The sequence below is a fragment of the Triturus cristatus genome, chromosome 4_2, assembly GCF_964204655.1.
Source record: "Triturus cristatus chromosome 4_2, aTriCri1.1, whole genome shotgun sequence".
Lineage (NCBI taxonomy): Eukaryota > Metazoa > Chordata > Amphibia > Caudata > Salamandridae > Triturus > Triturus cristatus.
Genome location: NC_140586.1, coordinates 82109399 through 82121715, shown reverse-complemented (window position 1 = coordinate 82121715; position 12317 = coordinate 82109399). Strand labels below are relative to the sequence as shown.

Sequence of the window (12317 nt, the reverse complement as noted above, 5' to 3'; positions counted from 1 at the left end):
TACCTTTATTGACAATCTCAGAGCATCGTGCGATATACGCATACAGGACTTCAGATTTTGTGAAAGTGCTAATACATGCATTATAAAACACTTTACCAGTCTCAGAGCAATGTGCAATATAAGCAAACAGTACTCCAAAGTTTCTTAACGTGCAAGTGCTAGCATTATCACACATTTGCCCAGACATCTCCCCTGTCACTGTGCAAAACATGCGAATGGTACTCCAGTTTACCATTGTAGGAAGCTGAGTACTTGTTGCAGTGCCCCCGCCCCCTTTTTGTCGGTATTTGATGCAACTTTGATTGAAGTGTACTGGGTTTCTGATAACCAGGTTCCCAGTACCAGTGTTCTTTCCCAAAACTGTACAGTTGTTCCCCCAATTGGCAAAACCTTTAGCACCCTCTGTAAGTTCCTAGTAAATGGTGCATTGGTACCTAGGGCTTGAGGTGCTAAAGAGGGTCCCTAAGGGCAGAAGCACAAATTGTGCCACTCCAAGGGACCTCTCACCAAGCACATGCAAGACTGCCATTGCAGGCTTCGTGTCTTGGTGTAGACCAAATTGAAAACACATGTCACACATCCCTATGTGTCATGTCCCTAACACTGCATGTAATAATTTAAGTCATCCCTACAGCAGGCCTGACAACCCTAAGGCAGGGTGCTGAATATTACATGTGAGGGCATACCTGCATGAGCAGATATGCCCCTGTGCTGGTCAGATCTATTAGTGTAAGTGAGCAGGGAAGACATTTTCAAACATGTGCACGACACTGGGGAAAATGAGTACCGAAACTACATGATGGCTTCACTAAAAATAGGGATGTTTGGGTATCAAACATCTCGTATTGGTAAACTCACACTAATTCCAGTGTAGGATGTACCAATGCATGCACTCAGAGGCCACCTTAGAGGTGCCCCCTGAAAACCTAACAGCCTCTGGTGTCCTTGCTGACTGGTTTCTGACAGCCTGCCACCGAGACGCTGTTGTGACCTCCTAGTGGGACAGACTTTTGCTCTCAGGAGACACAGAACAAAAGCCTGTCCAGGAAGAGGGTGTAACACCTCCCCTGCCACAGTATGACCTGCTGATTAGCCTCCTTGGGCCTGCGAGCTTCAAATAAGCTGCTGCCTTTAGAATGTGAATCTGGCTCTCCTCAAAGGAGATTAAGCCACCCCCCCCCTGTCCAGAGCCCCCTTGGCACCTGGACAGGTGGGAAAATTAGCTAGTCAGGAAGGCGTGCCACCTCCTGGCTAGTACCACCCCTAAGGTGGGCTACTGTGAGGTGGACACGATTTTTCAGCATTAGACATCTTTCTGATGGCATACTTAGGAATTCTGGGATAGGGTTATGCACACTTCTCGCAGGAAGTGGTCATATAGGGGGTCTAGTGACCACAGGGATTAGTAGCCCTTTGGCTACGACACTACACCCCCCTAAATTCAGTATTTAGGGGAGTCCCTGCCACCAGAGAATCAGATCCTGACTACCTAATAAGAGAGAGGACACTGAAGAGCCGCAAAAGCTGAGAAGAGAGAAGAAATAGATGACCTGGTACCAAACCCTGCCGGCCTGTCTGCATCACTCATAAAAAACGGTGCCAAAGTCAACTAGTCCCACAACTGTGGCTACAGAAACTTGGAAGACTACCTGCCTTAAAAAAAGACTCAATACCTCCTGTGATCAGCGGACTTGTTCCAAAGAACTCCAAAGGAGAAGACTTTGAGGCCTCTGGAACCGCCAAAACCTGACACAAGAGGTAACCATTGCACCTGTTAACCTTCGGCCCGAGTTGAAGTGGACCAACTGACATCACCTGCAGCCTCTGCCCGCAGGTCCCCTCCACCGCGACTGCTCCTGGTAAGAAAACCAGATGCCGCCTCAAGACACCTCTGGACCCGTTGCTCCCAGGCCACTGAGAAATGGACCTCAGGTGCCCCTACGTCCTGATCATTGCAAGCCTTAAACTCTCATGTTGGTTCAACCCGACTGGCTTCCTGGCCAGAACCTGCAGCCTCCTTTTACAGTGACCGATCCCCATTGAAACGGATTGGGCTTCCAACGCTAATTTGCATCGTGCACCCGGCCGCCCTTGTGCCACTGGTGGTGTTCTGCTGGTGCTGCCTTGGACCTTACCCACCCCTCCTCTTAACTCCTGTAGATTGGTCCTGTAAGTCGATGTACTGTAGCGGTTTGCAGAACTTGTTCTTCCTTCCATTGGATAACATTTCAGAACTCAAAAACTGCATTGTGTCCGCTTTTTGAGCTGAAAAGAATTTATATTTGAAAATGTACTTACCTGAACGATTTTCTTCTGATGCCTAAACATATATAAAGATACTTGCTTTTTTATTAATTGGTGTGGATCTCCTTCTTGAGTTGTGTTGTCATTTATTGATCATTGTGTGTATTTGCAAATGTCTTGCACTCCGCTGTGTTAAACACAAATTGATGATGGACGGAGCGCTGAAACTTTTCCGACACTCACCCCCAGTCACAGATCTGGGGGTGAGTGTCACAGATCTTGGCCACCCCAGTTCAGACCCAGCTATATTCAAATCAGTCTAGAACAGTCCAGCCCCAACTGCCAAGCCAGGTCTTCCCTGGACCGGAAACAAGCATCCTGGGACTGGTTTCGGGGTAACACCCCATATCAGCCAGGCTAGCTTGAATCCAGTGCCAAAGTGAGCAAGGGACCCACGTCTGGACATACCCTACCAACTAAGGGCAAACAAAGCAAACACAAAGAGATGATGGAAGGAGCACTGAAACTTTTCTGACATTCACCCCCAGTCACAGCTCTGGGTTGAATCCATCATCATTCTTTAGCTCACTTCAGTACCATCTTGACCCTGTGCCTCATGGGAACAGTCCAGCCCGAATTGCCAAACCAGGTTTTCTCTGGACCGGAAACAAGCATTCCTGGGACACCCCTCATCAGCCACTGTTTTAAGCCTAAGGCTGCTCGACCACACTACCCCCTAACACAGCACTTTGAGATTGCATAGCAAGCCTTGTCCGGTCGTAAGGGAACCACTGGACTCTTTGCAGGGTATATCAATTTTTTGTTATATCACGTAAAAAGTCAGTCACCTAAACCCATAAAGTTGTTTCCTTCAAATGCCTGTCTCAGAAAAAAAATATGTATATATCCCGAAGGCCAAGTGGTTTATATATGTCACCAGAACCCAGAGATGACAAAATAGGACCCTATTTCACATGGTACCCATTATGTGTTCCTAGGTCTCGCCTGTGACAGTGCATGCTCTCGCTTGCGAGAGACAGTGTATACATAAATGGCTTGCAGCTCACCTATTGCTTACCATTTGTTGGTTTCATTGTCACTCTTATTTGCTGTCTTTTAATTTGCCAGTGCATGCTGGCTGCACTTCCTCTTCCTTCGCCTGGATAAGGACCAAGTACTGATTGGTTCAGCTTTATTGCTGTTGTCCCGCTGATCGTGCTGTGATTGAGGTACTATTTATATTTGTTCTTCTTCCCCAGTCCTCCTTGTTGAACTTCTTGTAGCAGTTTTACTATTCCACATGCGCTTCAAAAAAGCCCTTTTACCCTTTGAAATAGATGTTTATTGTGACAACAGATATTATCTGGTTCCAAATCTATTTTCACTAAGACATAGACATGGGTGCAATTGCTTTCTTTATGTGATAGGATTATTTGCCAAATGTCATATTTTTTTTCACACATGGGGAGATTAACTGACTTGCTCAGAATCACTGGAATGTTGTGCCAGCACCCAGACTGGAACCAGGTTCCCCCATTCAAATGTAGACTGGTTTGTCCATTAAGCCATTATGTTGATTTATATAGCGCATTATTCACCCAAGAGGGTATCCAGGAGATTGTGCAAGTGTATAATCACTAAGGTCCTTATACGAAGAGCCATGTCTTCAGCTTCTTGCGGAACTACAGAAGTTAGGAGGAGGGTCTGATGTGTTGAGGGAAGTAGTTCCATGTCTTGTGTGCAATGTAAGAGATTAAGCAATCTCCAGTTTTGCTTTTGCAGATGCAGAGTGTGTGTGAGAGTGAGGCAGAGCATAGGTGTCTGATGGGTTGGTGAACGTGTATGTGGCTGTTCAGGTCCTGTATTGTGTAGGGCTTTGTACTTGTGTGTGAGAAGTTTGAATTGGCTGCACTTGTTAATAGGGAGCCAGTGAAGCTTTCTGCGGTAAGGTGTGATGTGGGTGAGGCGTCTGAGGTCGAGTACGAGTCTTGCGGCGGGGTTCTGGATGGTTTGGAGTCTATGTAGGAGTTGTATGGATATTCCGGCGTAGAGAGTGTTGCAGTAGTCCAGTCTAGTGGTAATGAGTGCATTGAGTGATGGTCCGTCTGATGTTCTAAGGTTACTATTTGGAGATCTTTTACAGTATGCGTAGGATGTGGATGCAGGATGTGCAGACTGCGTTGACTTTAGCCGTCATGTTGAGCTTGTCATCTAGGATGATCCCTAGATTGTTTTTATGTTTTGTGGGTGTGAGTGTTGGTCCTAGCTCTGACAGCCACTGGGTGGAGCTCCAATGGGGAGGTCTTGTTGCTGAAGACCAGTACTTCTGTCTTGTCTGAGTTGCCAAGCACTTTGATAGATAGCTGGGCCTCTGGGACACAGCATATGCTTACATTGAAAGAGATTCCTTTGATCACAATGCAATAATAATAATTGACATCTTCTGCTTACTTTTGATTCATATTGCTATCTATAGAGCGCTTTGCATAGCACCAGTTGCGTTACATGAGGACACATTTTGTTGTTGTTTTTGTTAGGCACGGGGAGAGTAAGTGATTTGCCCAGAATCACAGGATGTTCAGCATCATTGCTGAGACTCAAACCCAGTTCCCCAGATTCGAGGTCGACCGCCCTAGGCGTTGGGCCAATTCCTCTCCCAATCAACTCACAGATTCATAACCTTCCACTAAAAAAGACAAAACAACAAAAATTATAATAACTACAGTATATGAAAAGTGTACATTGTTTACAAATGCCTTCTAATACCAGAATAAACCCCCTTCCAGAAACCCTACATGCACAAAACAATCATTGGCAAAGCCATCATTTTTCACTACAGATTTACAAAAATGGGCCTTCATAACTAGTGAAATGTTTTGACAGTTCACTTAGCTATTTCAATGTTGTATTTAGAAAAAAGCCTGACATCTTACAGCCTTTCATTTAACATGCTGTGCACAGTTCACTTTACAAAATCCTCTACCTTAAGTCACATAAAGAAAAATACATGTAGGAAGACAAACTGACTTTTGACCTCCGTCTCTGAAAGCCTGCAAATGTGACAAGTTAACAAGATTTAAAGGCATTTTTATTGCTCTTGCACTTCGTGAGTAAATAAATATGTCTTTAAATCTTATCTTGTCAAATTTTCTCTGCTTTCAGAGAGGGCATAAGTCAGTTTGTCTTCCTACATTTACTTTTTTTCTGAATGAAGTTAGAGGATTTTCAACTTGCCAGAAAAGGTGAATAGTCCCTAAAAATAGCTCGTCCTGAATAAATCTTGCTCGACAATGCGAAAAGATTTTTGGAGCCCTGAAAAGTATCATCCCTAGGAAATATACTTGTGAAGAGTCATTTACCAACAAGGAAAAAACATAACAACTGGTTGCAGACACCTGGCTTTTGGAAAGGCACAAACTGCAAAGTGTACAAACACAGAATTAACAAAACATCATATAAACTACACAATGGTAAAGAACAGAAATCATGGAACATATAACCTATTAAACCAATTATGTAGTTTATGTCCTACAATGCATGTGTGGAAAATCATATGTAGGAAGTACTACAAACAAGGTAAAACTGAGAACCTTACAACACTTATGTTGAATAAAAATCAGGACTCAACCTATCCAATTGCCAAGTACTTTTGGGAAAGACATGAAGGGAAGAAACAAGATTTGACCTATTTTGGGAATAAACACAACGGAGCTTGAGAACGAGGGGTATTCGAGAACTGAACCTAAGATGGATGGAATCAAGACCGATTATATCCATGGGTACTGAAACCCCTCTTTGCCACAATTTTGATGCTGAATTACATGTCCATATTTGAGAATAAGACTTTGTGGATGTATTGATTATATCATTTTAACAGACGTTATTCTGAAGCCCCTCTCGGCCACAATTTGGATGCTGAATTACATGTCCATCTTTGAGAATACGACTTTATAGATGTATTGATGATATAATTTCAACGGAAGTTATTCTCGCTCAAACTTTAGATATTGGATCTTTTTAGGAGCCTGATAACTGATATTAGATATTGGCGAACCAGAAAATTGCAACATTGCTGTTTGCCGATGATACCCTTTTGGCATCTAAAACTCCCATGGGCCTCTAAAAGCTTTTTGATCAATTTAAGGATTTTTGCGATATGAGAGGTTTGGTTATCAACACTGCCAAAACTAAGTTGATGATGTTGAATCTCCGCAGAACCTTCAAACAAAATTTGGTGTTGGATAATGTTCCATTGGAGAGTGGTTGGCTCCTTTGAGTATTTGCGCATAAAGCTATCAGATAGTATGACATGAAATAATCATTTAGATAAGGCGACCCTGAAATTCTCACAGCTAACCGGGGCCTTGCTGAGGGAGATTTGCCTATCGTACGCCAAGCCTGTAGCTCCAGCTCTCAAACTCTATAGTGCTAAGGTAGTGAGCAGTGTTCTTTATGGGGCAGAATTGTGGGGTGTAGCAGACGCAAGCAAGCTAACCACTGTGGAAAACAAGTTTCTTAGGAGTCTGGTATCCCTCCCTCCGAGCACGCCCCTTCTCCCCTTGAAAATGGACCTGGGAGTTAGGTCAATTATCGACCAAGCGAGACTACGCCCATTGCTCTTTTGGTACTGACTGGTTACTACCCCTGATTTGGCCCTTTATGCTGCTGCTTTTAATAAAGTTTCTGCCCTAGATAGAAATAAAAAAATCGGGTGGATTAAATCTGTGAATACCATCCGGGCAGCAATTGGTCTCCCAAATGAACTTGTTGGTCCCCAGCCCCTGCATACAAATGACAAAATAAAACTCCAATATTGGTCATGGGTAGAGCAGATAAATTATTTGAAAATCCGCCATGGTAGCCTGACTGGTGCTTTTTTAGATATTAAAACTGTTAAATGTCTTGCGAGCTACTTTGATATTATTAAGGAGCTTGGGGACAGGAAACTGTATAGTCAGTTTAGATACGGCTGTCTACCCATTAACGCTTTTACCACTTCTTGGCAGAATAATAACAGCCAGCCCAAGGGCTGTCCCTCTTGCCCAAATCCAAACGAAACCGTTGGCCAGGTATTTTTTGCATGTCCTGCGTATGCAAGACCAAGAAGGAACTGGTTGGCTCCTGTATGTAGACAGTTGGGGACCCACAGTCATTATGAAGCCCTTCGTATCTTAAAATCAGATACAAGATCACTATTTGTGTGTGCAGTCGTAAAATTTATTGGCCAGTTTTGGGCTATTAAGCGGAGGCTACTGACTACCCCCTCAAGTGTTATGATCCAACTGCAGATTAACAACTGTGACAACTGTCATTTAAACAAATGCACTTGCACTTTAGTTTTTATCCTAGCAATTCTTAACACTGATTTTAAACAGTGAGTTATGTTCCCTGTTGATCTTTTTCGTGTTTATAAGACTGTATCTTGGATTTTTTTTGACTCCTTAGAATCTGGTGTACGTAATTTTTTTCTCATTCTTTGTACTAATTCTATTTCGAGCGCTATTGATAAGAAGTTATATGTTTGTATCCTTTATGGTATCATAAACCGAAATAACGATTTTATGAATGAATGGATATTAGGTCTTTACCATGTCACTTTATCTCCCCCTTTTATATCTTCACCACTCCTCTAACAACTTCCCCTGTATTTATTCCTACATTGTTCGAATTTGCATATACCCTCATAATCTCCACATAAAATAGGATTGATATGGTTTTCTTTTTAAGTTAAGGTAGCCTGAATAAATCTTGAACTTTAGAAGGTCATGTATGAAAGAAGTAACAGTCCATCCATGACAGCCATAGTCCACTGCACTCACATTTTAACAATCTTAATGGGAATTATGTAGTAAGACCGACCTCTTTTTGAGCACCTTAATGATAGATGCATTCTTTTAATGAACAATCGAAGGTAATAAACTCAATGTAGAGTATAATTCTAGAAGGGATTTGTTAACTGAGCTACTTAGCACTTTAGAAGGTCATGGGGGTAAGAAGTGATAGTCCACAGTCATCTGCATTTGCACTTTGTTAAGCCAACAGAAAATGCTGCAGTAGACACACCTCTTCTTTGGAGCACTTTATTGACATATGCACTTTCTTAAGGAATAATGGAAGACCATGAATTCAATGGAGAGTAGAATATCTAGAAGGGTCCAACAGAAAATAATGCATTTGTGAGATTTTTTTTAGATAACAATCAACAACTCTATACATAGATTGGGGATGTGAGGTTGACCCCCCTCTTTAATATAAACAATGAGCTTTTTATGCATATATACAGCCTATGGGATTGAACTGAATTTTCTAATTGTACTTAACATTTAGAACAGTAACTGACTATATAATTGATGGCTACTTGAACATTTTTAAAATTGACAATGATAGTTCAGTCACAAAGTGAATAAAATCGGGGGCGTGGCTGAGCGGTGAAGAGAAATGGCCGTCGCTTAGCGGAGCTCTGTGAAGCCCGTCTCTCTCCCGAATATCTGGCAATCTTATCCGTTACCCTGTAAGGGGATCTAGTCATCGGAAGACGTCCGGTGCCCTCTCCCGTAACTGTGGGGTCTGTCGATCATCTGGGGGCCCTAGATAGCGCCCATTCTGGAGTGCGGCCTGCTGCGGGTCTGCGGGCCGGACCTCGCGTGGGAGCCGGGGTGGCGTGCGTGCCCACGTACTCGGAGTGGCTGGGCCGCTGGCCCTGGGACTGCCGCGCTGCCCTGCCCTTGAATACAGGCAAGTGGTGATTCCTGCTCTAGGTGCTGCCCGGAGGACGGGGGAACTACGACACTGCACATAGGGAGTGGGAACCCCGCTCCGCTCTGCATCGCAAAGCACCGTGCATTGGAAGGACGTGGCGCTTTGAAACACCGTCACTCTAACCCTGCTGGGGGAGGCTCCAGCGGCCGAATCCACCCCAGTGAGCTGCAGCCATAAATAGTGCTCACGGGCAGAGAGTTGAAAATAGCCTAAGACTGCCAGGCTCTATCGGATCAATTCTCCACTGATATTGAAGAGACAGAGTCCATATCCCCCAGTATAACGCTTGGCCACTGCATTCTTGGTTGTCATTCCAGCCACTCTTGACACGGCCTGGCAGGGTGCGTGAGGTACTAGGCTTGGGTACAGACGCCTCCAATGCGATAGTGGAGTGGCGAGAGCCCCTGTCTACACATGGTCTCTCCTGGGAGGAGTTGGGCCCCCAGGTGCGGTATCGGCGGAACAGTCCAGTGTGAGGCATTGGTGACTTAACGCCCGGTGAGGGTACAGAGGAGGCATACAGTGATCTGGCCCTGCCACATCCTCTTCGTTACTGACGTGCTTGGGGCACCTGGGAGGAGGCAAAATGTTGTCCACGAGAGGCAACAAGCCCATACAGCAAAACAGACTGGACCAGTACACTCTCCCCAAGACGTCCCTACCAGATCCCTCACCCATTGAATAAAGCGCTGGAATACAGGAAACGGCAGACCCAGAGCCTACCCTCAAGGATGTTATGGGGGCCATAGCCGGGATTAAGACCTCGCTGGAACAAAAGATGGACACCATCACCGTAGAAGTCAACCTGCTACGAGCGGATCTTAATAAGAATAGCGAACGAGTCAAGCAGGTGGAAATCACCGCCACTAGCCTAGTGGAGGACACTTCCCAGCTACAAACAGAGGTGAAAGACTTAAAAGACTTTTTGGAAATTCGCGTAAGCTAAGCTGGACGACTATGAAGGGCGCCTACGATGCAACAACGTGCGTATTTTGGGAGTTACAGAGAAATCAGAGGGCCAGGCGACTGATCTTTTATTTGAAGATCTCATCCTGAACCACCTACAACCCAAGGGACTGGGAAAGTTCTTTGTCATAGAGAGGGCCCACAGGGTTCCTGGGGGTCGCCCGAAACCGGGAGCCCCTCCTCGCCCAATCCTGGCCAGAATCCTCAACTTTCGAGACCGCGACGGTATACTTCAGCATGCCAGAGCGGGTCCCCCGCTCCGCTATGAGAACGCAGATATAACCTTTTTTCCGGATTTCACCCAAATGGTTCAGAGGCAACGTCGATCCTTCCTGGTAATCAAGAAAACATTGAGAGACAAGGGGTACAAGTACGCTATGCCGTTTCCGGCCAGACTCCGGGTGGAGGCCGAAGGTAGGGCCTGGTTCTTTTACCCCCCGAAGTCAGCAGCGGACTGGTTGGAGAGCCGCTGAACATGCTACAGATGGGGTGAACTTTCTTTGGATTGGGCAAGCGATGGCCAACAGAAGTAGGTGATGGACCAGGTCTGCATGTAAAGTAAGCTTGGTCAGGGAGGGAGCGTGGGGTGGACACCGGAGAGCACCATTGGACAAATATGTGAGACAAGAATCTCTTAGATGTATAGACTTGCGCAAATTCTGGTTGTCGCAAAAGGGTCCATATTACAGTAATGCCTGAGGGGAAGAGGAGGGGACAGAGGATCATGCACCCCATTTTTGTACATTTAGTTAACGTTCTGGGCGACAGGCACTCTGCAAGTTGAATCATGCGCAGTTTGAAGCCCAGAGTGCAGGGACGCAGGGAGGGGGGGCGGTTGGGGAGGGGTATTGTTTTTGTTAGATGTTAAGTTTAGAGTAACACTCGTCATGTTAACAGCACCAAAATGTAATGTAACAGGAGAACAGTGCACAAACATAGTTCTAGATGGGTACGCAGTGGGACACAGGGATTAAGATCCTCAGCTGGAACGTCAACGGGCTTGGCGATAAAGTAAAACGTAGTGTGGTTCATCGGTATGTAAAGAGACAAGCCCCGGATGTTATCCTGTTATAAGAAACACATCTAGTGGGGAACACCTGTAAGGCAATGAACAGGGGGGGTACAAACTGGTGGCACACGCGGGCTTCACGACCGGCTCGAGAGGAGTAGGCATTATGGTCAGGAACTCGTTCCCCTTCACTATGCAATCCACATGGCCGGATGATCGAGGTAGATATATAGGAATCTCAGGCCTCTGGGAGGGTAGAGCTGCAACATTAGTTTCGGTCTACATACCCCCGGGCTTCCAGGGAGACACATTCAAAGAATGGGGAGCGATCCTATTATCGCTCCCAGAAGGCCTACTCATGGTGTGGGGGGGACTTCAATGCAGTGGTCTCGGGAGAGATGGATCGGCACCCACCGCGAGACATTAGACCCGCACATAGATGGCTGCCCGAATTTCTTTTTCGGGGGCCCATCGTATTCTCTCCCGCATCGACTATATACTGGTTCCGGCGTCCCAGGCACTTAATATCCGTGAAATCCGACACCTAGCTAGGGGTATATCAGATTACTCACCGATTTGGGTACATGTAGTCATGGGCCAAATGAGAATTGGGAAAGTAGCTCCCATCAATCCGTGGTATCTCCGAGACCCGGAAACCAGAAAGGATCTAATCCAGGTCACTGACCATTATTTTCAAGAGAATGAGAGAACGGTGGACTCCGCACAAACGTTGTGGGAGGCTTACAAATCAGTAATCCGCGGGCAGGCCCTGTCTTTGATAGCCGGCAAGAAGAAAGATAGGCAAAAAGATATGGTGCAAGGAGAGGACGCGGTACATCGCTTGGAAGAAGAACTACACGGGGCAGTAACCCCTGAGAAACTGCATTTACTGCATCTAAAACAAGATGAATTTAAGGCCTTGGCAACAGATAGAGCTAGGGTTCAGGGTACGGAAACACAAAGTAGAGTATACAAGCATGCTGACAAGGCGGGGAAGTTGATAGCGTGGTTGAACAAGAAGGAATGGGCCAGTCGTCTAGTGCCTGAACTGAGGGAAGGGGATACTGTCCCTGGTACTGATCCTCAGGAAATTGCTAAGCGATTTGCTGATTATTATCAGACAGTGTCCCGCACGAACGGACGGTACGCTGAAGAAGACTCTCGCGCGTTAATCCATGACATCACACTTCCCACCCTGACGGATGGAAACCGTGATTATCTTGGGGCTGACTTGTCGGACGACGAAACAGCCCAGGCTATACCGTCTCTGCAATCGGGGAAGGCCTCGGGTCCCAATGGCTTACCCATCGTGCTCTACAAGCTCCGACCAGACAACATA

General features: G+C 45.7%; 1 protein-coding gene across 4 annotated transcripts in view; it reads left to right on the top strand.

Moving 5' to 3' along the window:
* Positions 1-12317, top strand: part of GCDH (glutaryl-CoA dehydrogenase) — a 220253-nt gene that overhangs the window by 32413 nt on the left and 175523 nt on the right. The window contains exon 1 of one of the 4 annotated variants that reach the window (XM_085600633.1): positions 3373-3473. The exons of 2 other annotated variants lie outside the window; for them this stretch is intronic. The gene's annotated coding sequence lies outside the window, so the exon portion shown is untranslated. Of the gene's footprint in view, positions 1-3372; positions 3474-12317 lie in introns of those variants that run through there. One more of the 4 variants, XM_085600631.1, reaches the window with a different exon arrangement.